Source organism: Taudactylus pleione, unplaced genomic scaffold (assembly GCF_031769625.1).
Source record: "Taudactylus pleione unplaced genomic scaffold, aTauple2 ptg000656l, whole genome shotgun sequence".
Lineage (NCBI taxonomy): Eukaryota > Metazoa > Chordata > Amphibia > Anura > Myobatrachidae > Taudactylus > Taudactylus pleione.
Genome location: NW_028285058.1, coordinates 677,514 through 703,942, shown reverse-complemented (window position 1 = coordinate 703,942; position 26,429 = coordinate 677,514). Strand labels below are relative to the sequence as shown.

General features: G+C 45.0%; 1 protein-coding gene across 3 annotated transcripts in view; it reads left to right on the top strand.

Moving 5' to 3' along the window:
- Positions 1-21,160: 21,160 nt before the first annotated feature.
- TMEM268 (transmembrane protein 268) overlaps positions 21,161-26,429 on the top strand; it is a 47,948-nt gene continuing 42,679 nt past the window's right edge. Inside the window, exon 1 of one of the 3 annotated variants that reach the window (XM_088455463.1) lies at positions 21,161-21,262. The gene's annotated coding sequence lies outside the window, so the exon portion shown is untranslated. Of the gene's footprint in view, positions 21,263-24,498; positions 24,619-26,429 lie in introns of those variants that run through there. The other 2 variants (XM_088455462.1, XM_088455464.1) reach the window with 2 other exon arrangements.

Sequence of the window (26,429 nt, the reverse complement as noted above, 5' to 3'; positions counted from 1 at the left end):
TTATTATCCTTTATTTATAGGGTACCACAAGGGGTCCGGAGTACCATAGAAAAGTACAGTACAAAGATAACAGTACATAAAGTGCATACAAAAGTGCAGTACAAACATAACAGGGCATAAAGTGCATACAGAAGTACAGTACAAATATAACAGGGCAAAATAATATATACATGGTAGTTAAAAAGTACACTTCAATACAAAAAAAGTTAATAAAACTAGTAACTAGAACAGGCTGCACTTCTACTGATTTTCAAAAGGAATGCCAAGGACCATGATGGCGCTGGCAGGAAAATTAAGAGTACATAAGGGAAGTGGCCCTGCTCATGAGAGCCTACACTCTGTAATGGATAGGCAGTCAGACATGGGAGACACAGAGGGTGAGTCAATGTCCAGAGAGTTAGGAAAATAATTGGTAGGTTTTGATACATAAATAGGTTTGGAGAGCCCTCTTGCAGTTTTGAAGGGAGGAGGAGAGTTTGATATGGAGAGGGAGTGAGTTCCAGTGGTGAGGAGCAGCACTTGTCTTGGAGGCAGGAGTAGGAGGAGGTAACTGTGTGAAGAGTGGTGGCAGTCGTTGGCATAGCAAAGTAGACAAGAGGGCGTATATGGAGAGGGATTGAGGTCAGAGATGTAACTATGGAACAGTAAGTCCAACAAAGCATCTGAACCTGGATTAGCAGCTGTTGCTGCTGATTATATTAGTCCTAGTAGCGGTACTAGTGGGATAGTAGAGCTAGATCACAGGACACATACAGTATGAATCAATCCTCAGCTGGGTGTACTTCAACTCCAACTAACTCTGAGGAAGTTGGAATTCACTGCAACAAAATGTACCAAGCTGTATATGGATTTGCAAAAGCCACTACATAAACTTATGAAGTGTTACATGGACCACTATGTGCCATACAGACTTTGACATTATCTGTGCTAAGGAAACCAGACGTATTACAAAGTATTTGCTTAAAAAGACTCTGGCTTTACATTGTGGCCCGTATTCAATTTGAGGTGAAAAGTCCAGACTTTTCGCTTTCTGAACTTTTCACCTCCTTCACCTGTTTTCCAGGCGGAAAAGTATCGCGCACGTGGCCGCTATTCCCCGTATTCAATTCTAAAGTAGGTGAAATCGGGAACAGGCGAAACTTTGATCGACAAAAAAATACGAGAATTTTCGGGAAATAATTGTAAGACCCCCCCTAAAGATGTCCAGACCAGGGGGATCACTATGGGTATCCCCGTTTTTGCCTGCAGAAGAAAGTCGGGTGTTTAAATAGCCGTTGCAGGTGCATAAATGCGGCTTTGAAGAGGGTGATGCAGAAGAGTATTTAGAAGGGTTTTTTGGGGGGAAAATAACTATGCCCATCAAATTTGGGGTACTTGAAAATGGGTGCAAGCTTATTTTTAAGTCCCATAAATGATTTTTTTTAAATTCTGCAAAAATGCACCTGCTGCTACTACCGCAATAAAGAAAACACCTGACGCATATAAGGGAACCCCTCTGGACTCCATTCCGCTAATTTACAAGTGTGTTCCCTATTTTTTTTTTTTTTACCCCAAAAATTGGCAATAATTTTTTTGGGGTGTACCTAATTTTTTTTTTAAACTTTTTTTGACACAGCTCATTTAAAGGGGGCATTCCCAAGGGTGCAGGCTAATTTTTTAAGCCTGCACCCCTAAACCCCAATTCTGCACTTTTTTTCGCCTGCTAAAGGCAAGCGAAAAATTATCCCCGTTTTTTTACATTGAATTTTAGCACCTGCGAAAAGTCAATGTAATTGAATACGGGGATAATTGAAATAGGCGAAAATGACGTCATCGGCGATAAATTTTCGCAGATTCCGACATTTCGCCTCAAATTGAATACGGACCTAAATATAAAACAAATAAATAAAGATACAGTGCATATTTCTGGAAATAATTAAGTATAAAATGATATGCGGACCCTATAAGCTAGGCGTTCCCAACCACAGTGCTCAAGGCACACTAACAGTTCAGGTTTTAAGGATAGCCATAGTTGAGCACAGGTGACTTAATTAGTACCTTAGTTATTTGGATTTAACCATCTGTGCTTAAGCATGGGTATCACTAAAACCAGTACTGTTAGTGTGACTTGAGGTTGGGAAACACTGCTATAAGCCATAATATTAAAAAAGACATGACATTAATTTCTCAGCTGTATTCAAAACCAAATGATTTCAGTATAGTTATATTTATCATCTACTATAAAAGCAGCATGTACTGGATAATTAATATTATATCTAGCACCATTATAGGGGGATTTAGGGCCTGATTCAGCTTGGATCGCACGGCTGTGTTCGCACGCACCCAGTAGCTGCGAAAATATGCTAATGAATGCAATCGTACGGCAACCGCAGCACTATACCAAGACACCCATCATTGTATAAAGCCGCCCACTTCCCATCCGCAAGTCAGCGAAAACATCGGTAAGATCAAGTAAATTGGAACCATTCGCACAGATGTGGTTGACCTAACCCTACCTCATGAACTGCTAAACCTCCTGTCGCCATCTAGACCTCTGCCAGCTTATGCAATCGCAGGGGCTTAATTATGCGGAATCGGTATGACTTACCGCCGAACCCATGCCCGGCGGTTGGAATCCCGACAGCAGCATCCCGGCAGAGGAGGAAATCCCGATCGTCAAAGATAAGTATATGCTAACCTATTTCTACCCCCTAACCCTAACCCTCCCTTAGGGGTGCCTAACCCTAACCTTCCCCCCAGTGCCTAACCCTAATCCCCCCTCTAAGTGCCTAAACCTAACCCCCCTTCCCCGCCGCCTAAAGTCCCCCAGGGGGTGCCTAACCCTAAGTCCCTCCTGGGGGTGCGTAACGCTCACCCCCCCTTCCCCTAGCCTAAACCTAACCTCCCGGCAGGGTGCCTAACCCTAAGTCGTCCCTCGGGATCCCTAAACCTAACCCTCCCCCCCCCGCGGCAATCCGCACTCGGTGTCCCTTCGATCGGGATGCCAGGCGTCTGGCTCCCGGCGTATGTCTAATGACAGACGTCGGCATATCAACACCTGTCTTTAGACCCTTGCCGGGATATGACAGTCGGGAAGCCGGCTGTCGGGATTAGGTCCGCCGGCTTCCCGACTGCATACCAATTATGTGCGCCCCTGTAACGGCATTCAAATGCACCGGCGCGCCTGCGTTCCTTCGACCACCCCCCCTTCTCCACCCTCAAACAGTCACTTCATGTCAATCACTATGCGATTGGACTGCGTGCTCACTGCGATCACTTACCGATCGCAGCTGCCAGTTCGCGCACATGCGCACTGCGATGCATACGCATGCGCAGAGCACAAATATCAGTCGGCTGCGTGCGAACGCTGCCTTGCGATCCAAGCTCAATCAGGCCCTTAGTTATTTGTTTCTTGTTTGGAAAAGTGGAGTAGATAATTTATAGGACAAAAATGTCTCCAGGTGATGTGGCATCCCCCTTTGCGATGCCTCATTTGGTAACTATTAGTAAAACAACGTAATGTATGAGTAGGGTCCTGCACAGTCCATCGGCTAACTTTGGCGGTGCAGCAGGACGGTATTGGAGGATAGAGCAAGTAACTGTATACCTGGACAAACCATGTTGCAATACAAGGGGTGCAAATATATAAAAAAGATTGCATGCAGGATAACACTGGCTGCTGTTTGCATGTAGCCCACAAATGCTGGACAGCTTTATTTTTATACTGCAATTTAATTTGGACATACCCCTCCCAAATCTAAATCTCCTGCGCATTTTACATCTGCCCCACCTGCAGTGCAGCATGGTTTTACCAAGGTGCAAAGTTAAGGCCCCCCCATGCATTTACAATTGATTGCTGCAATTTGCCGATCCCCAGATGCCGGGGTCGGGGATCAGTGAAATACAACCTGTTGGATTTCACTGACTGGTTGATTACGATTAAAATTGATCAGTCGGGCATTTTTAAATGAGGGATTGTGAAATTGCCTGCTAGATTTATGGGACCCTTTACCTGCTCTTTCTTACTTTATTCCCAACTCAGAATCAGGCCCATATGGAAAGTTCTGCTATCCATTAGTAGTTTTATCAACAGTTCAGTTACTTAACCATCGATGGCCACAATCAATGGTACAAATTGGTGTTTGACCTTGATGGTATGAAACCATCAGCTGGGAACCATTTCCATACCTGTTTTTGTACTTACCGGGTAGCGGGGTAATCAGGAAGTGGGGATGGGGCTTCTCGTGTTGTGTCGGTGAGTGGAGCTAGGCTCCATGTCCCATCACATGGAGAAGAAAAATAACATTGCTGGGCTATTTGCCATCAGAGAACCATTGAATCTTCGCCATTGATGGCAAAACCATCAGCCATTTGTGGTTAACCATCGATGGTCAATGCAAGATTACAGGAGCAGTAATCCTTTGTATACATTTTGACACGGCAATAAAGAAACATTGTATTTTTACCCATTTTCTCAATAAATACCAGCATGATCTCATTGCTTCTGCACTGAGGACATTGTGGCCTGGGGGCCTAATTCAGACCCGCTCGCGAGCGTAGGACGCTCGCAAGCGGGTCGATGGTGCCCTAATGCGCATGTGCACGATGGAGGGAGCTCCGTCATGCGCATGCGCGAGACCCGCATAGCGACAGCCAAGCTGTCGCTCCGGGTCTCGCACCAAAGGGGGCGTGCTGTCGATGGTGACTGACAGCACGCCCCCTTTGGTGGGCGTGCCGGGGGCGTGGCTGCCAGATGGAGGCGTTCCCATGGGAACGCCTACCATCTGGGTCCGGCCCCACTGACAGTGATGTCAGTGGGAGTGATTTTGGCTCTGATAGAGCCAAAATCACTCCAGGGTTTGCGGCCACGAGACCCTACCACAGGGTCTCGCCGCAAGCCCGATGGTCATGATGGTCTTGACCATCGCGACCATCATCATGGACGCTCGCTATAGCTGTGGGTGGTAACCCACAGCTATGCGAGCGTCCAAGAGGCCGCTCCATTTTTAGGTAGGAGGGCCCTGATTCAGAGCGAGCGCTCTGGTCAGAGCGTCCGGCTCTGAATCAGGCCCTGGGTCCCTTCCCATGATTTCAATCATCTTATGAGGGTGAATTAGACTCTATGGACAATATACAATGGTACTTGTTGGTATTTTACACACAAGGGGCTTATGTAGAGTTGAACGTACATATGTTTTAAATGCGTAAAATACGTATTACACCTGCAACTCGTTAGAGCTAGAGGCTTAGGGCCTGATTCACTACAGATCCGAATATATCGTACGCATGCAGTTCAATTGCGATAGTATGCTAATCCATAGCATTCGCAATGCCGCCAAACGCAGCTCTACATAAGGATGCCCACTTCACCTACACAAACATCCGTAATGGTTAGCAAGACTGCAAAAACATCGGTACAATCGAGTACCATCGGACCCATGCGCACAGTTAAGGCAGGTCAGACCTCGCAGTGGCCGGCTCTCGCACTGCGATGCATACGCAACGATCGGCTGGTTGCGTTCGTATTAGCAACTGCGATCCAAGTTGAAGCATCACTGCATGTAGCAGCAGTATTTATTAAAATACAGGAGCCATTCAACATTGCTGATAAGCCTGGTGGGTGGCATTCTCATTTAGCTGTTTTGCTGTAATTAAATACATTCATTTTGCAGCAAGAAAGTGCAAAAAGCACAATGAGGTCTTTCCCTGATTATGTTTGGTGCAAACTGCATCATCTTGCTCCCAACAATCTCACTGTGATAACAAAAAGTAGAGTTTTCAGTTGTGAGTCAGCTTAGAGTAGGGGATGGTGCATGTTCTGAAATATTGATGAGACCAGCGTGTATTCACATAAGTAATGAAAATTAGAGCTACGTTTACAATAGAATATAATTTTGCTGCCTGCAGGAGTACCAGGTACCCAGCAGGGGATTACACTTCCTTCCTTCCCATGAAACCACAAAAAAATGCACTTTTGTATTAGAACAATAAAATTAATTGCTTCTTCACATCAGATTGTTCTTATTATAGCACCGAAAGTCATGTTTCTTTCAGTAATATCATGCAATTACTTTATATATTTATTGCAGTTAACAATGCTGACAAAGATGAAATAGCTGTGATCGGGTCAAGATTTGTTACTATTGTTATTTGCATAATAAGATCTAAGGTTTGTGTCGTAACGGGTAAGCGTTAGCAAATGACGCTATTCCGCTGTTATAAAAGATTTACAATATGAATATATAGATATATATTGTAAATTATTAGATCAAGAATATGTCGATTTTCTTATAGGCACATTTCCATTATTCAGGGAATATTGCGGTGGCACAATTGTGCATCAGTATTACACTATATATATATTTTTTTCCATTTGTATGACATATGTACATCCTGACATCACTGGTTGGGAACCAACGATAAACAAAGACACACATTGGAAAACACAGTATAGTGATTTGAATACAAATGACATTGAAGTTATCCACACTGAAGGCGCTATTTCTTCACACCATTTTCACCATTTGTTTTGATGATTTTGAATATAATTAATAGACTGAAGAATTGAGCAGCCACCTCGAAATACGAGGGAGTGTATTCACAAACTAAGAATTTTTTGTATATGTCTTAGTTTATTTTTGTATACTTCACAGGGACAGACTGGGGCTGTATATCAGCCCTGGCAGTCCGCCCTGCACTTGTGTGTGAAGGGGGGCGTGGTTAATGCAAAGGGGCGTGTTGCGAGTCACGGGGGCTGGCCTCGCAGCACTCCCCCATCTCTTCCCGGCCCAGCACAGCCGCTGCCGGCCCATACACGCCTCCACCCCTTCCGTCTCCGTGATATCTTAATGATTCTGGAGCCGTTGGGTGGAGGGCGGGGAACTCTTCCTTCCCCCCTCCTCGAGGCGGTCCTAAGGCCATCGGCCCTTCTGGCATATGCCAGAAGAGCCCGATGGCCAATCCGGCCCTGCGTATACACATTAATTATTTGTTTCACTGTTGTTGACACTTTGATAATTTATTGCACCCTTTACACCTTGTATATTTTGAATATACTTAAAAATTAAATAGAATTACAGGTTCTTTTAGGTAATTAGACGTTTGCCTTCGTTTAGCTACATTTTGGTTATAATGTTTGTTAGTGAAATATTTTCTCTCTAGATTTTAGATACAGTTAGGGCGTAACTAGACCAAAGGGGGCCCCATAGCATAATGTTAATGGGCCCCTAGGCCCTCCGGCCCCCCAGGGTCTGCGCGCCTCCCCTCCTGCACTCCCCTCTCCTCGACTTAACTGCTCTGCGGTTGCGCGCCGCAGGGCAGGCACACCTCCTCTCTCGATCGGCTCCATTTATCCTCACTGACTGATACTGGGAGGAGATGGCCACGACTTCTCCCAGTATCAGTCAATGAGGAGAGCCAGAGGCAGAGCCGACAGGGAGGACGTGACCTCGGAGGGGGGGCTGCGACCAGGCACAAAGCAGCCAGCAGGTAAGTCGAGGAGAGGGAGGAGTGAGGAGGGTGCGGGTGCGCAGACCAAGGCTTGGCACTCTAGGTGCAGGGGGGGGCGGCTAGGCCCCAAGTTGGTCCAGGCCCCAGGTTGGTCTGGGCCCAGGTTGGTTCAGGGCAGGCCCCATAGCAGCCGCACCCCCCGGAACCTACGGTAGTTACACCACTGGATACAGTATACTCCTGTGGCCTTGAACCAGACTGAGGAATGTTGTTTGGTATCGCCTTTGCTTTGCTCGTTAGAGAAGCTATAAAATTGGCCTTCCTTTGAGCTAGTTGAGTATCTGGAGCATCACATTTGTGGGTTCGATTATACTCTCCAAATGGCCAGAAAAAGAGAACTTTAATTGAAACTCGACAGTCTATTCTTGTTCTTAGAAATGAAGGCTATTCCATGCGAGAAATTGGCAAGAAACTGAACATTTCCTACAACGGTGTGTACTACTCCCTTCAGCGAGCAGCACAAACAGGCTCTAACCAGAGTAGAAGGAGAAGTGGGAGGCCCCGGTGCACAACTGTGCAAGAAGACAAGTACATTAGAGTCTCTAGTTTGAGAAATAGATGCCTCACAAGTCCTCAACTGGCAGCTTCATTAAATGGTACCCGTAAATTGCCAGTGTCAACTTCTACAGTGAAGAGGCAACTCTGGGATGCTGGCCTTCTAGGCACATTGGCAAAGAAAAAGCCATATCTGAGACTAGCCAATAACAGGAAAAGATTAATATGGGCAAAAGAACACAGACATTGGACAGAGGAAGATTGGAAAAAAGTGTTATGGACAGACGAATCGAAGTTTGAGGTGTTTGGATCACACAGAAGAACATTTGTGAGATGCAGAACAAGTGAAAAGATGCTGGAAGAGTGCCTGACGCCATCTGTCAATCATGGTGGAGGTAATGTGATGGTCTGGGGCTGCTTTGGTGCTGGTAAAGTGGGAGATTTGTACAAGGTAAAAGGGATTTTGAATAAGGAAGGCAATCACTCCATTTTGCAATGCCATGCCATACCCTGTGGACAGCGCTTGATTGGAGCCAATTTCCTCCTCCGACAGGACAATGACCCAAATCACACCTCCAAATTAGGCAAGAAGCAGCCAGCTGGTATTCTGTCTGTAATGGAGTGGCCAGCGCAGTCACCAGATCTCAACCCCATTGAGCTGTTGTGGGAGCAGCTTGACCGTATGGTACGCAAGAAGTGCCCATCAAGCCAATCCAACTTGTGGGAGGTGCTTCTGGAAGTGTGGGGTGAAATCTCTTCAGATTACCTCAACAAATTAACAGCTAGAATGCCAAAGGTCTGCAAAAGGAGCATTCTTTGACGAAAGCAAAGTTTGAAGGACAACATTATTATTTCAAATAAAAATCATTATTTCTAACCTTGCCAATGTCTTGACTATGGCCCTCATTCAGAGCCGTACGCTCTGAGCAGAGCGCACGCTCTGAATGAGGGCCGGCCTCCATGAAAATGGAGCGTCCTCCTGGACGCTCGTATAGCTGTGGGTCACCACCCACAGCCTATACGAGCGTGCATTTTGATGGCCGCGATGGTCGTGACCATCGCGACCATCGAAACTGCGAGCCAGAGCCTGCGGTTGAGGTTTTCAACCACAAGCTCCGGAGTGATTTTGGCTCTATCAGAGCCAAAATCACTCCCACTGACATCACTAGTGATGTCAGTGGGCCGGCTTCTGACGGGAGGCGTTCCCGTGGGAACGCCCCTGTCAGGGTGGCACGCCCCCGGCACGCCTACCAAAGGGGGCGTGCTTTCAAACAACATCGACGGCACGCCCCCTTTGATCAGACACAACGAGCGAAGGACTTTCCTTCGCTCGTCGCGTCTGGCGCATGCGCACGACGGAGCTCCCTCCGTCGTGCGCATGCTCAGTCCAGAACATCGACCCACTTGCGAGCGGACAGCCGCTCGCGAGTGGGTCTGAATCAGGCCCAATATGTTCTATTCATTTTGCAACTCATTTAGTAAATAAAAGTCAGTATTCATGTAAAACACGAAATTGTCTGGGTGACCCCAAACTTTTGAACGGTAGTGTAAAACACAGATGCTGGAGCACTGGTAATTGCTCCTGGTAACCAGATGAGTGGAGTTGCAGTCAAAATAATGCACAGTAATGTGTGAGGGTCTCTCCTCAATGCACTGTAAAAGGATCCGCACAGCATCTTCTCTGCACTGTGAGAGCAGCTCACATCCACTCAGTATATAGTAAAAGGAGATATATATAATATTCAGTATGACGCAATAATTATGCACATTACTACCTACAGTACTGTGTATATACAGGTTGAGTCTCCCATATCCAAATATTCCGAAATACAGAATATTCCGAAATACGGAATATTTTTAGCATAACTGAGATAGTGAAAACTTAGATTTTTTTGGTGGTTCATTGTACACAAAATTATTAAAAATAAAGTATAAAATGACCTATAGGCTGTATGTATAAGGTGTATATGACACATAAATGAATTTCATGTATGTACGCTAACTTGTTTGAGCCACAAAATTATTGAAAATATTGTATAAAATTATCTTCAGGCTGTGTGTATAATGTGTATATGATACATAAATGTATTCTGTGTTTAGATTTGGGCCCTATTCCTAAGACATTTCAATGTTAAATGCAAATATTCCAAAATACGGAATATTCCGATATCCAAAATACCCCTGGTCCCAAGCATTTTGGATATGGGCGACTCAACCTGTAGTGCCCAGAACAATAATATGACACAGCCACCATATAGTACACAAGAGAGTCTGCTGAGTGTATTGGTGCCATATATTCTAGCCTGGTATTTATTGCACTTTTTTTTGTTTGTTTGTTTTAGTGGGAGTGGAAATCATGTAACATCCATTCCCAAACCCTAGTGAAGGACGCAATGCCCAGTTAGACCCAGAGGGAGTTGTCACTCGTCACCAGGGGGAAGGCGGTTGGGAGGAGGTTTCGCGGATCGAAACACAGTGCTATAAAAATAAAAAAAACATTTGCCAACTGTCTGCGGCTGCAAAAAACTGCCCAACAAGCCCAATGGAAGAGATGGCCCTGGCATGACACCAGTGTTGTCACTGTCAGAGCATCATGCCAGGTCAGCCCTCTTTGTTGTTCCTCCTCCAGTCCGCCCCAAGGCCGTCTATTGAGTAATCCTTCCGGCCGTGGATGTAACTGCAGTGTGCAATCGGACTTTGGTGAAGGTATGTAAGCCTTGAGGGAGGGCACTGGGCTTGTATAAGGACACTGAGTGAGTCATAAAAAGGGCAATGACAGGCTGGCATATATAAAGAGGCATGAAAGGAACAGTCATCACTATCTACTAAACCACCCTTCCATAAACATGCCAAGCAGCATGACACTCCCCCATTTCCTGGGACGCTGCCTGATGCTGCCCCCCCCCCCCCCCCAAATCAGGCTGCGGCGTCTGGCACTGCAAACTAACTCGCAGAAGGAGACCTGCACGTGAGCAGATCTTGCGGGCATCGGAGTTGTATGCAAATCATCGGAGTCACGCAAAACTGATTCATCCCCTATAACATCTCTTTAAGTGCATTGGCCCAGTTATTTATATCACTCAATGGGGGAGATGTATAACTCTTCCTATTTATCCTCTTTATCGAGGAGAAGCAGAAAGCAGCACTGATGAGAGGTATAAACATCTTGTCTGCCAAGGGGGCGTATTAAGGGAGGAGGGGGCCCGTGTGCATTACCACCCAACCCCACATTTATACATTGGGGAGAAGCGGTATCAGTGCATATAACATACACTGATACCACTGTACCCCCATATTGCAGGATCATACATCTCCCCCAATATTTTTAATGTGAAATTATATACAATATAATAAGTTAGTCTATTAACGTGAAAGTAGCAAGCATGTTCTTTCCAATGCTGCTATCTTTCAGTCACTGACTAGACATTATCATAGTCATAGCAACAGTGATACCTGAAGGATATAATAATTTACTAAAGAGGGGTTGGGTACGGCATCCCTACAGTCAGAATGCCGGCAGCGGGATCCCGACATTTAAAATGCCAGTGAATTTCGGTAAGTATTTTCCCTGCTGCAACCTAACCCTAATCCTTCGCTCCTGCAGCCTAACCCTCCACTTCTGCAGCCTAACCCTAACCCCTCCCTCCCGTAGCCTAACCCTAAGCCTCCACTCCTGCAGCCTAATCCTAAACCCTCCCCTCCCGTAGTCTAACCCTCCACTCCTGCAGCCTAACCCTAAACCCTCCCCTCCCGTAGTCTAACCCTAACCCTCCACTCCTGCAGCCTAACCCTAAACCCTCCCCTCCCGTAGTCTAACCCTAACCCTCCACTCCTGCAGCCTAACCCTAACTCCTCCCCTCCCGTAGCCTAACCCTAGCCCTCATAGCGTTAGAAGTTGTCTGCATTCTGACCCGTCGGGATCCCGCTGCCGGTATTGTGAGCATGGGATTCTGACTGTAGGGATGTCGACTACATCCCCTAAAGAGGTTGATCACAGTAACAAAGCAATACATGTAGATAATAGATTTGTGCTCTAAATGACTTACAAAAAATGCAATCTTATTTAATTATGCAAATAATCTAGTTTCCTTATAATATTCTTTTAAGATATACAAATGCATTTTTTTTTTCATTTTTCCTTTAACTATAGTTTTCACACTTCTGACTAATACTGTGTCTATTTTCCTTTATAAGCTAGTACTAATAATTGCTGCCATTACGCAAGTTATTCTTGTCTGTCATTTTGCAAGTACACTGTACATTTTACACCACTTTGATATGCGCAGAGAAGGAAATGTGTATCCTGGGCTTCCAGTACAGGGTCCCAGTGTCCTCAGTGAACAGACCATGATTCATGACTGTGCTGATATTCATACTGAAAATAGCACACAAATGAATCAGCTATAAAAAAAAAAGAAAAAAAGTAGCATAAAAGGCAAGTAAAATACATAACCTTGGTGCTAAATTGATATATGTCGATGTCTAGATGATTTATATGTATTTCTTTTTTTTTTTTTTTTACCTAGGAGCATGTGCACCTCATTTATAAAGCAAACTTATGGGGGCCTGATTCTGAGACGGACGCAGTGGAGGGATGTTTTTCGTATGCACACGCGCTTGGGTTGCACTGCGCATACGTTCCGATTTTGTACGTACAGTTGCAGTACAGATCTGTACACACGGTTTTCCTGGATGATAACTGCCAGGTTATGGGGGGTGGTTAAAAAGATGCAAGGAAATGTTGCGCCTTATGGGAGTGTCGCAGGAGTGTCACGGGCATGCCACTGAAAACATTTGCGTACAGAGACGCTGAGCCAATCACATAGGAGTCCATACTCGGACGGCAAAACTGCTCCTGCCAAAGCAGTATTTCAGCGTCTATGGACGCTGAGGGCGGGCGTCTCAGCACATTCGGACGCACAGATCTACATCAAGGAAGGTGCAACTGTGGCAAAAGATAAAAAGATGGCCATGGCTGAGTCCGACTTGGAATCAAGTCCATGGGCTGTAATTATACCCACATTCCATGCATGGAGAAAAAAGCGGATATTTGACCGCTCCGCCCATATCCATACACATGGCTTCATAGCTGTCCTCATAATCAGCACACACTTGCACCAGCACAATCTAGAGCTGGATTAAGGGTTTGGGGAAACCGGGGTATTTAACACAGGGCTGCGTCTATGGGCCAGAGTCATACTGATACAGACACACACAGAGTCACGGGTGTGCATTCATTTACAGTATCTAGCTAGACAGTTAATAGGTCAACAGACAGGGTCAAATTGTTAACTGATGAATAGTTGACACGGAGATAAGTCAACAAGGTCAGAATGTCAACACACAGTTGGTCAACATAGAAAAGGTTGATACAATTTGTATTTGTTATTTTAACACTAATCCTCACCCTAGTCCTAACCCACCGCTAGGTGCCTAACCCTAACCCTAAAAATCATGAAAAAACCATGTGTTATCATTTGCTTGTCGGCCATCTAATGTTGACTGTCTATTTAGTCACTGTAGATCTTCCACCTGGATACCCAGAGTCACACACAGACTTTCACAGTCACACACAGACACACAGAATCACACACAGACACGCACAATTTCACACAGACATGCACTGTCACACACAGACCCGCAGAATCACACAGACATGCACAGTCAAAGAAACACAGACACGCAGAATCACACACAGACACACACAATGTCACACAGAAACGCACAGTCACGCACAATGTCACAAAGACATGCACAGTCACACAGAGACACGCACAGTCACACACAGACATGCACAATGTCACACAGACATGCACAGTCACATACAGACATGCAGAATCACACACAGACACGCACAATGTCACACAGACACGTACAGTCACACACAGACACACAGTGTCACACACAGACATGCACAATGTCACACAGACACGCACAGTCACACACAGACACGGACAATGTCACACAGACATGCACAGTCACACACAGACACACACAATGTCACACAGACATGCACAGTCACACACAGACATGCATACTCACACACAGACACACACAATGTCACACAGACACGCACAGTCACACACAGACACACACAATGTCACACAGACATGCACAGTCAAAGAAACCCAGACAAGCACAAACATGCATAGAGTCACACAGATACAGTGCGCCTAATCCTGAGTCACATGCTGATGCTGACGGACTTGAGTTGTACAAAACCTTACAAACTCATAGAGTGCATTATTACACAGTGTGTACGCACAAAGGCGTAGTTGTGATTGAGAGGTGCAGTATCAGTTAGGCTTGGAAATGTGCTGGGTGCTCCTGGGTGGTGACTGGGAGGCGGTTTTTCAGGTGCATGGAGAATGCTACGTCTTACGGGCGTGTTATGGAAGTGTCGCGTATGTGTCACTGAAGTGTTTGCGTCTACCATAGAGGTGGTGCAAATCCCGGTAGTGCGACCGATGGTGGTGTCTAAAGACGCACCAAACGGTATCATAGCGTCCAGGGCCACAACTAGGGGGGGGCTAGAGGTGCACGTGCACCGGGTGCCAGATTGAAGGGGGTGAAAAAAGCTGACTCAAGGTGGCTTGGCGGCTGCAGACTCAGAAAACGGCCATCCAAAAATGGCCGCCGCCAAAGAGGAGACAAATGCTAGAGGTCCTTACTGGCCAGGGGGGTTTATGCTCATTGCCAGGGGGTTTATGCCAGCCGTCCGCATGGACAAGCAAGGACAAACTTCAGGTACAGGAAGGGAGGGGGCGCAAAATTGCTGCCTTGCACCGGGTGACAGTTATCCTAGTTTCGGCCCTGATAGCGTCTATAAATGCTCTGAGTGGGCCTCTCAGTCCTTTCACATTCGTACGTATGGTTGTACACCATATGTACACAAGGGTTAGGCGGCGCCGGGATGGTCAAGATTAGGCTGCGGGGGGAGGTTAGAGTTAGGCTGTGGGGTGGCGGGGGTAAGGGTTAGGCACCGCCAGGATGGTTAGGAGTAGGGATTAGGATTAGGTATAGTGGGGAAATAATCACAGAAAGGCCGCTGCTGAGACATTGCTGCCAGACGTGATCCTCACATGATCGCTGAGACATGGTAGAAGACGCTCAAGACGATGCAACCACTGGGACAAGGTTGGATGCCTTTTGATCACCAGGGTTGTACACACGTGTAGATATGCCTGTATTTGGATGGATCTTGTGCACCAGGGATAGGATGCCGGAGCCAGTGATGTAGGACACAGCCACTGCCTTCGGCATGCCCAGAAAATGGGACAGTCATCCCTCCGCGCCGGGCCCGGAATATTTTTTTTTGTAGCACCGCGAAGCAGCGATGAGCGCTGGGGAGGGGGATGTTGTGAGCCCCTTATCCCGGCGCATAGCCAGTGGGTAGCGCGATCAGTGTGATTGCTCCCCCCACAGGCATAGGAGACTGCTGCGGCTGCAGTCTCCTAGTGCAGCCCAGCACACAGCAGCGTATGCTGGGCTGTTTTGATGTAAGAGGGAGGGGGGATCGTCGCCAGACCCGGGCCCCTCCAGAAAATTTGGGCCCGGGTAATTAGTACCCGCTCCCCCCCTCTCTGCGCCCATGGTGACAGGGAGGGTGGTCGGCAAAATGCAGGCATGTCAGTGCGTTTGAACGCCGTTACAGCGGCGTGCATAAATTAGTCACTGCGATGGTAACTGTATACGCAGCTTGGGCTCCCACTGCATGCGACGAGGTTAGCAATTTCTGAGTAAGATCTGACCTTGTGCAACTGTGCGTGAGGCTACGATGGTACTCGAAGTTACCGATGGTTTCGCTATTATGGATGTGAGTAAGGGGATGTGGGCATTCTTATGTTAGACTGTGACGGCATTGCAATTTCAAACATTAGCATATTTTCGCAGTGGACCTGCGTCGTGCGTAATGGCAGTGGTGATCACAATAGCGATCCGTAATGAATCAGAGACGTTCAGAATCAGCCTCACAGGCAGCAATATAATTATAGAGCATTGCACAAAACAGCATCACAGATTGCAATGTATAAAATTCCCAGGGAAATGTCATCATATACAACAGATACATAAAGAGTAATTAAATGGAGCTGCTATCAGTAAAAATGAATTAGTGTCTTTGATAAATCTATGGGCCTAATTCAGACCCACTCGCGAGCGGCTGTCCGCTCGCAAGTGGGTCGATGGTGAGCACTGCGCATGCGCACGACGGAGGGAGCTCCATCATGCGCATGCGCGAGATGCGACGAGCGAAGGACTTTCCTTCGCTCATTGTGTCTGATCAAAGGGGGTGTGTTGTCGATGTTGATTGACAGCACGCCCCCTTTGGTGGGCGTGCCGCCCAGACGGGGGAGTTCCCAAGGGAACGCCTACCGTCAGAAGCCGGCCCCATTGACATCACTAGTGATGTCAGTGGGAGTGATTTTGGCTCTGATAGAGCCAAAATCACTCCGGGCCTTGCGGTTGAGAAACTCAACCGCAGGCTCCGGCTCGCAGTGGTGATGGTCGCGATGGTCAAGACCATCGCGACCATCAACCTGCACGCTCGTATAGGCTGTGGGTGGTGACCCACAGCTATACGAGCGTCCAGGAGGACGCTCCATAATTATGGAGGTGGGCCCTGATTCAGAGGGAGCGCTCTGGTCAGAGCATCCGGCTCTGAATCAGGGCCTATGTTCCTCCAGCTATATTCTTTGCCTGAATACAAATCCTTCATTGAAGGGAAACACGTCAATCTGTGCGTATTACTGCAAAGAGCAGCTTACTGCCTGCTGCGAGACCCCGGGCAACATGAACCTCCGGATAAGTCCTTTTCTGTGTCACAGCCCAGAGTGAACACTCTGTTTTACACATTGCATTCTTGGTTAATGGTAAATGATTGTGTGACTGAAAGACGGAACAAAATTGAAGATGTTTTTTCCAAGGCTGAATTGTCTGTTCAGCTTAGATGAATTGTAGCATTAGTCCTTTTATTTGTAATGTAGATTTGTCTATATATGCAAATTTGCAGTGTGCACACAAAAAAGGGGTGTGGTCACACCATGTTTGGCAAAAGGTCTACCCCCAACAACAACAAATTTTTTTTGGTGGCTACCTGGTATCATAATTCTCTGGTGATGTCTCCAACTCTCTGTGAGTTGGGACAAAGGGCCTGATTCAGCAAGGACTGCAGATGCTAATACGTACGCAATCAGTTGATATTTGCCTACTGCGCATGCGTATGCATCGCAATCCACGTGCGCGAACTAGCAATTGCGTTCGGAATTGCGATTGCAGAGGCTACGCAGACCCAGAGAAGAGTGATTGACAGGAAGTGCCTTTTGTGGGTGGTGACGGAGGGGTGGTCGGGCAAACGCAGGCGTGCCAGTGTGTTTCAGCGCCGTTGCATGGGCGTGCATAAATTATCCACTGCGTGGCCATAAGCACCCATAGCACTGATAGCGTGCGTGGCTGGTAGCAATTTCTCAGTAAGGTCAGGGCTTGTGCAAGTGTGCATATGGGTCCGATGTTACTTGATGTTACCGATTGTTTCGCTGTGTTCCCCTAGTATACGGATGTGAGTAAGGGAAGTGGGCGTCCTTATGTCAGGCTGCGATCGCAATGTGAATGCAAACATTTAAATAGCTCCGCTGATATTAGCAACTGCGCTGCATGCGTATAAGCAGAATTGCGATCCGTAGTGAATCAGGCCCAAAGATACCGGTATTTGGACAACTAATTGGGGGCTATGTATGCACTAGTGTAAATGACAGACACATCATATGCTGAGTCCATCTGCTGCTCAGACCCCCCTCCTCTCGCTATCCCACCCCGTCCCTGCTGTATACAGTATATACCGATCAGCTACAACAATTAAACTACTGACAGGTGAAAGTGAATAACACTGATTATTTCGTTACAATGGCAGCTGTCCAGGGGTGGGATAATATTAGACAGCAAGTGATCAGTCAGTTCTTGAAGTTGATGTGTTGGAAGCAGAAAAAAATTGACAAGTGTCAGGATCTGAGTGACTTTGGCAAGGTCCAAATTGTGATGGCTAGACGGCTGTGGGCCGTATTCAATTTGCAGCGAAAACGACATTTTTTTTCGTAAAAAAAAGGCTACATTTTGGCCAAAAAACAGGTGAAAACGGCAACAGGCGAAAAAAACTGAAGAAATGTTTTCTCCATCCCAGACCAGTAGAAAAAAATGCAAAATCCCTATTTTTGGCTAAAAATGTGGGGATTTCTTTCAGAACCCTTTGAACCCTATTGATGATAAATTATCAGAAAAAAATCGTAAGTTGCGCACTTTGGGGAAAAACGACCGACCAAATTTTGGGCGAAAAAAAAGTTGAAAATGGTTTCAGCGTATTGGGTCTGATTTTTCGGGGGGCGGTATGGATGCGTCAAGTGTTTTAAACATCGCACGCGGTCACAGCAGACGGTTTTTTAATGGTTTTTAAAATTGCATTTTGATGACACGAAAATATACTTGCACCCATTTTAACGTATACCCAATTTACGTGGAACAGTAATTTCCGGGGAAAAAAATGGCTTATTATCTTTTTTCAACTATTTTTTTTTTTCGCCCAAAATACGCTATATTGCGTAGTGAATCAGGCCCATAGACTGTAAACTCCATGTTATAGGAGTGGATGTGGATGATTAGATATGTTCAATAAAGCTATGTGTAATATGGTGACACTATAGTATGGATTCTGAGTAGGGAGAAAAACAACAAAAACAAAAAAGAGCAAATAACTTTGCACCTTGCCAAAACCATGCTGCATTGCAGGTGGGGCAGATATAACATGTGCAGAGACATTTAGATGTGGGAGGGGTGTGTCCAAACTGAAATCTAAATGGCAGTGTAATAATAAAGCTTTAGTAAAGCAGCCAGTGTTTACCCCACATGCAAAAACACTAAGAACCTGCTTCTCATTCAGATGCAAAGAAGATTTTGCATCTTTTGACACAGTCGTCCGTCTGCGAGTTTATGCAAATGCCACTACAAAACCCTTCCCTGGTATACACCCGAGCATCCGATTGTGCAATGACTGAGACGCCCGCCCGTAACCATCAATGACCGATGGTTTCTCCATTGATGACGGAGATCCAATAGTTCACCGCAATCAATGGCACAGAACCAATGATGTTTGTTTGCTTTTTCTCCATGTGCCCTCGACATGGCCCATGAAGCCCCTCCCCCACTCCCTGATTAGCCCGCGGCCTTGCCAGTCTTAAAACAGGGATGGCCATCAGTGGATGAAACCATTGACGGTTCACAGCTGATGGTTTCATACATGGTTAACCTACCAATGGCCAACCCTGGTATGGCCTCCTATGCGAGCAGTTGAGTGTCTCTGCATGCAACCACTACCAGCGTCATGCCTGCGACACTCCCATAACACACAATTGGCCTGATTCAGAGGTGCACACTAAAGCAGCGTGGCTCAGACGCATGCACAGACTTAATACATTGTTCACTACTGTGCGGCATCCCTCATACCAGCGCGATGCGGTAGAAGCCCATAGGCTTGTATAGGGTAACGCCAGCAAAAGCTGGCATTACCCTCCGCGTTGAAGTGCCAGTAGCCACCCAATAGTACATATGGAAAATGCTGTAAAACCCCCAAAACAGGGTTTTTAGCGCATTTTCCATTTAGTACATCACGTCCTCTATATCTATATGATAAAACGGAGTAATGCTAAAAATTACTGTATATAAGCCACTTGGCATGCGTGAGTGCACATTGGACCTAGCATACCCATATTGTCGAACATAGCAACCACCGTAGGGACCTGGCCAAAAGGTAGAAAGAGATACATGGGGACAGAACATGGGAAAGAGAGAAAGATGGGGAGAAACAGGGGAGAAGAGAGGCGCAGGAAAGGATAAAATAAAAGTGAATTTAAAAAAACAAACACAGCAAAACCATGTCTTCAGCATCTGAAACAAAAGTTGTTAAATAACAACATTAATATGTTTATTAAATTGGACTTTACTATGAATACTGTACAGAAAAACTACAATGCAGTTCTTTGAAATTACCATTTTATATATATGTTACAGGATGTGTAAAACCACAAGTGCATTAGATTAACCACATCAACTGTTTTTCGCACTAATTTTTTGCTGTTCCGCACTTAGCACACTAGTGGCTCCATGATTATCATCTCCTCTGATAGTTGTCGCTGTAGCAAAGTTTTTCAATCTTTTTACACTTATTGTTATATGCAGCTGAGTTTTTCTTCTTGCCTTTTGTTTTATATCAAGAGCATTTATTATGTATGCTGCTTATCGCAGGCTCTGCTACACTCATGTCCTGAAGTTGCAATATTGTTACATAAATCTTACAAAAGTTGATGTATCATTAAATGGCAAATACAATACAATTATACTGTATAAGAGGATTGAGAAACCTTGGACAGTTTTAACAATATTGTAAATAAGTATTGAGACTGTTATTAGCACATTTCCTGACCGCTGCCTTCCATAAAGCAATATATTTCACAATAGTTACTAGAATACTGAACATTTTCAACAAAATAAGGGGCCTGTGTATTAATTCTGTGATTATCAAAGTTTTGCAATGCGGCGGATGTTTTAATTTTTAATTAAAATATCCCCGCTATGTAAAAAGTGGAACTCGTAGGGACAGCGTTTACAGTAACCGCTGTCCGTGCAAGTTACATCCTGTGACCAAACTTCAAATAGCTTCACTTTTTGAATTTTGGATCGTAGTCCCCATTGAGAAAATTTAGATTTCTGTGAAAATGGACTTTACTATGTGAAATCTCCTGCATTGTGTTATTAGTACATAGCAACAGTTCATAAAATTATGCAAAAACTGCAATTTCTTCATAATGTTATGAAAAAAGTTTGATACATAGACCCCTAAATCTTTTCCATCTGGATTCCATACTAGTATTCTTAATTGCTTAGATATTCAATTCCAGGACATTTGGCTGCATTATATATGTATATTTATTTACTGCCATAGGTATAGACTAGAACATGGAGTAAATAGTATTGCCTTTTGTTCTGAAAATATTTGTACATTTTAACATGTAACTATAATTTCATTAACACTATCCAGCTAGACAAGAAGGAGGAGGCAACAGTGTAGTGTGAGAAATCTCAAACTTGCTTTATGCAGAGACGTGATAGTAAGCCGGAACGTTGGAGAAAGTATGACAGCTTCACAGAGTTTGGGGACATCTGGTTGAGCGCCTGAAAGAGATGACAAGATCAGAATATATTTAGGTAGGAACTCCAAGCAATACTCATTTTAAAGGTAAATAATTGATGAAACTTTGGTCAAACCAATGTTTTTTTTTTAAATAAATATAAGCATAATGCATTTTTATTACTACATATGATAAAATCCTTGAGACTGTAAGCTCCTTCCAGCAGGACCTCCCTGCCTAGCCTCTGTCTTATTCTGGCCACACACATAGCGATATTTTACCTGATCTGGCCGATTCCGACACATTGGAACAACATATGGGCAAATCCTGAGTAAATTGGGAGTCCCCACTCACGATCACGATACGATGCGCGTCCCCGCTGGTCGGACATCGCATCTTCAGATCGGCCGTGCAGTAGGGCAGATCTGACAATCTAGAAAATGATGCACTGTGACAGTCTGGATGCAGGAGAGATCGTTTGAAGATTGGACACCAAATTGTGTGCAGATCGTGTGCAGATCGTGTGCAGAGCTGCCGGGGAGAGTTTCAAGGGAAATCGTACACAAATCGTAAACATCGGCTGATCGTGTGCAGATCGCTATGTGTGTGGGCACCTTTACTTCTGCACCTACTAACCTACTTCCTCAACCTGGTCTTAATTTGTTATATTTTTATGTGGAATTGTATTTTATGTGATCTGTAACTCTGACGTTCCGGCACTGCAGAGATTTGTGGCTGTGGCACCTTACAAATAACAGATGATGATGATACATTCCCTTTGCTATAAAGGCTTCCACAATGCAAAAGGCTATTTATGACAGTTGTAAAACTCACACACATCACACAGTAATCTGGACTGAAGCTGATGCTATAAAAAAAAAAATAAGGCAGTTTACTGACTCCATAGAAATGAAAAAGGAAATTCAGAAAGGTTAATACATAAATAAAATGAAATAATCTATAGGATAATGTGCGCCCCACATCTCATATGGTTAGAGGTTACGGAAAGGTTCTGTGACCATTTAAACCGGTGGTTTGACGCTCTATATGATTTTCCCCTGCACTGTGGATGGTTTATACTCTCGTGACCTGAACACATTCCAAAGATTTGTGCCTATTAACCAAACATCATTTTATTAAGCAACCATGTGTATCTCATATTTCTTCTTAGGACAGATCACGCTTTCATCTGTTATATGTATATGTGTGTATATATATATATATATATATATATACTGTATATATATGTGTATATATATATATATATCATACTGGCTGACGGGAGAAGCCCGGGGAGGAGAAGCAGGTAGGAAGCAGGGCCCCACCCCCTCGTGACAATTTGCCATGAATTATGCATATTTAAATAAGGGGGAGGAGCTAATTGATGCAATTCTAATAGAATCTCATTATTTTTCCACGCCCCCTACTCGCGGACCCGCCGGTCCGCAAGAAAATTCACCTTATTTTGCCCACTTCACTAGGAAGTGGCCAGAATGCAGGAGATGTGCCTGCCCTTCCGGGGGTGCGGTGGGTTACCCAAAAAAATCGTGAGCCTCCCGCGACTTCCGGGAGGATAGGCATGTATGAATTATATATATAATTATATATATATAGATAGATATATATATATATATATTCAGTGGCATTATTCATTATTTACCTTCAAGTTCAGACTGAATGCATAATTCACACAGGTCCTTGTATAGCTTCGGTTCCCTCCTCAGTCTGACACTGTAGTCACTCACTGTGACAGGATGCCCTTCGTTACAAGTACAGGCTATGTAGACTTCCCCATTGCCTGCAGAGACCCATTAGGGAAGTATGATAAATGGGCCTGAAGTGATAAAAAAAACCATCTCTGGCAAAAACCGCATGTTTTCACTTTCACAGGCATCAGGGCTTTCAGCCCTTTCATATATCAGCCCCTTAGTGGTATATTTACTAAAGTGCGGGTTTTAGAAGGGGAGATGTTGTCCATAGCAACCGATTCTAGCTATTATCTTCTAGGTGCTAGATACATGTTAAGTAGAATCTGATTGGTTGCTATGGGCAACATCTCAATTTCTAAAGACCCATACTTTAGTACTTATACCCCTTAAATTCGGAGCATCTGGTGAGTAGACAGTGACTGCTATTGTCACAGCGGATCAGTTGTCATAGGGTCTGATTCAGCAGCGATCGCAACTGCGATAATGCATGCAAACGGCCGATTGCTGTGTTCTGTGCATGCGTATGCATCGCAGTGCAGGTGCACGAACATTCGCAGTGACTACACAGACCCATCGCAGAGTGATTGACAGAAAGTACCGTTTGGGGGAGGTGACGGGGGGGTTCAGGGAAATGCAGGTGTGCCAGTGCGTTCAAACGCTGTTACAGGGGCGTGCATAAATTAGCCACTACAATGCCATTTGCAGCTTGCGCTTGCGATGAGGTTAGCAATTCCTGAGTAAGGTCAGACCCCAAGTGTGCGTGATGCTGCGATTGTACTCGATGTGGTCAATGGTTTCGCTGTCTTGCTACGTGTTACGGATGTGTATAAGGTAAGGTGGGCGTCCTTATGTGGCGTATGGCATAGTGATCGCAGACATTAGCATAGCTTCGCAGTGAGACTGCGTGCATAATCGCTATTGCGATCGCAGTTGCGATCCGTACTGAAGCAGGCCCGCAGTCCGTAAGCTCCCCCGCAGAATGAGGTACTTTGCACCTCTTGCCTCAGTGATATCTCGTCTAGTGCCTAGTGAATTGGTTCAGCTGTCAATGGCTGCCTCAACTTTGTGTAGCTAACAAGTAAATTTTTTTGCTAGAAATATCTCTGGGCAGTACGAAAAACACATTTTTACAGAGCAGTGGAATATGCAAGTATATATATATATAAGTATATTTCCAGAATATATTTATATATACTGTATAAATTTAAAACCTGCATATTTTACAGAACTATTTTTAATAATTTTAGGGCAGCTGGCACTGAATTACCACAGACGACAATTAGTCAGCACTATTTAGTAGCAGTCCAGCAATTTAATTCTGTCTTATCTGCACCCAGAATCCTTTGCATCTTGTGTTCTGGGCAGGTGCCAACAGGGACACAGTATTGCTCGCTCTCTCTCTCTCTATCCCTCTGAAGGCTAGCAGCCTATCACAGGCCCAGGAGCCTGAGGACTACCTTGTGATGAGGACAGACCAGGGAGGGATCAGGTTAGCAGCCTGGGAAGTGTTTGGTTACACAAGAGGAGGAGACTCCAGCAGAGCTGCACTATGTACTGTCACAGTGAAAGCAGGAAGACACACACACAAATATTTGTAATTATACAGTATGTATATATATAGAAATACAGAGCAAGTGTATTTCCTGTCTTGTGATTACTGACACATTTGGCTCTGAATATGTCTGCACTGACACTTCCCTCTTACAAGGTGGATGAACCCACAGCTGGCCAGACGTAAGTGGAGGACATTTCAGGTTATTATTACAAAACTATAAGACATGACAATCTCTTTCTTATCTGGTTTACAGGGTAGTTGAAGAACTTCCTGTAGCCATAGATAATGCATGCACTGAATAATAATAACTTATGTTTTTTGTTTTTCTTAAAGCTCTGTGTGCTGAGGTTTCAGCCAATCAAATCGTAGCACCTTCCCCAATTCTATGTGTCTGTCCATAATACTAGAATTGAAAATTAATAAGACGACCCTTGGGAATCCCAGCTCACACACAATTGTGTCTAGCTTGTTAAATGAAACCTCCTGGTATACCGACTGTATGCCAATTATTGCGACTAGGACCCTAAGCTCCAGTCAATAAGCGCCATACGGTATGTGAAGAAATATTCTTCATATACCGCTGCGTAATACGGAGGTGCAATATTAGGATCAGATAATAATGTTTTTTTTTAACTCTAAGGGGTCTATCTACTAAGCTGTGTTAGGGGATAAAGTGAACGGTGATAAGGTACCAGCCAATCAGCTCCTAACTGCCATTTTTCAAACACAGCCAGTGACATGGCAGTTAGGAGCTGATTGGCTGGTACCTTATCATGTTCACTTTATCTCCTAACACAGCTTAGTAAATAGACCCCTAAATATTTTGCCACTCGGTTACCCAACTTTGACGGTTTTTGTTTGTGTATTGGTTCACAGTATTGTCCTGTATTCAAGTCTCCGTAAAGTGCAGCTGCGCACACCGCGTTCATATACGGTACAAGGAGCTAGAGAAAATGGGTGATGTTAGTGGTCCTGGAGTGCCGCCATTCTAATCGTTCCCATGGCACTTCATGCCCATCACCAGCAATTAAACTGCCCCCTTTAGAGTCTATAATAAGTAAATATTTGAATAGAGTATCTAGAAATCCAATGCATTATTGTGTGGCTGAAATGCTTGTATTGTAATACGGCTATTACTTGGGAATTCTGATGTGAAAAGTAAGAATCTGTAGTTGTGGCATATATGGACATTAGACTAGCATCTGATTTCCCGCCAGGAGACGCAGATCGAAATTGCATGGAGTTCAATGCAATTTAAATAGACGTTTCTGGGTGGCAAAGCGGGACGGGGTGTGGCTACAAGTCAGGGGCGTGTCAGTGACTACGTCTGAAGGCAGGTGCAATATCTGACGCCCAGGCCGTGGCCCGTCGATAGAGTGTGTTTGTAAGCACATAGGCGGGATCTGCAATGGCATTACCATAAGGACTGCCACCTCCTCTCACCTGCTGGGACGCCTCCATCTGTCTCCTCTGGATCAGTGACCTAGAGGAGGGCATAGAAAGGGTCAGTGATGTAGTGCTAGGTATAGGGATGTTAATGTGCGGTAGGGCTGGAATATAGTGTGGTTACTTTGTTCAGGATATAGCGGTATTGTAGGGTTGGGAAGTTGTGCTGTGTATATAAGAGTTAGTGAAGTAGTGCAGTGTTGTAGTGCAGGGTAGCTGATTGGTGGGTATACTGGGACTTGTAGTTTCACAACAGCTGAAGAGCCACAGATTGCTCAGGCCTGGTATCCGGTAGTGCTGGAATATAGTGTGGTGACTTAGTTCAGGATATAGCGGTATTGTAGGGTTGGGTAGTTGTGCTGTGTATTTAGGAGTTAGTGAATTAGAGCAGTGATGTAGAGCAGAGTGTATAGAGAGTCAGTGATTTAGTGCAGAATTGAGAGGAGTTTGTTATGAAGTGTAGTGTAGGGTTGGGAAGTTGTGCTGTGTATATAGGAATTAGTGAAGTAGAGCAATGCAGGGTATAGAGGGTCAGTGATTTAGTACAGAATAGAGAGGGGGTTT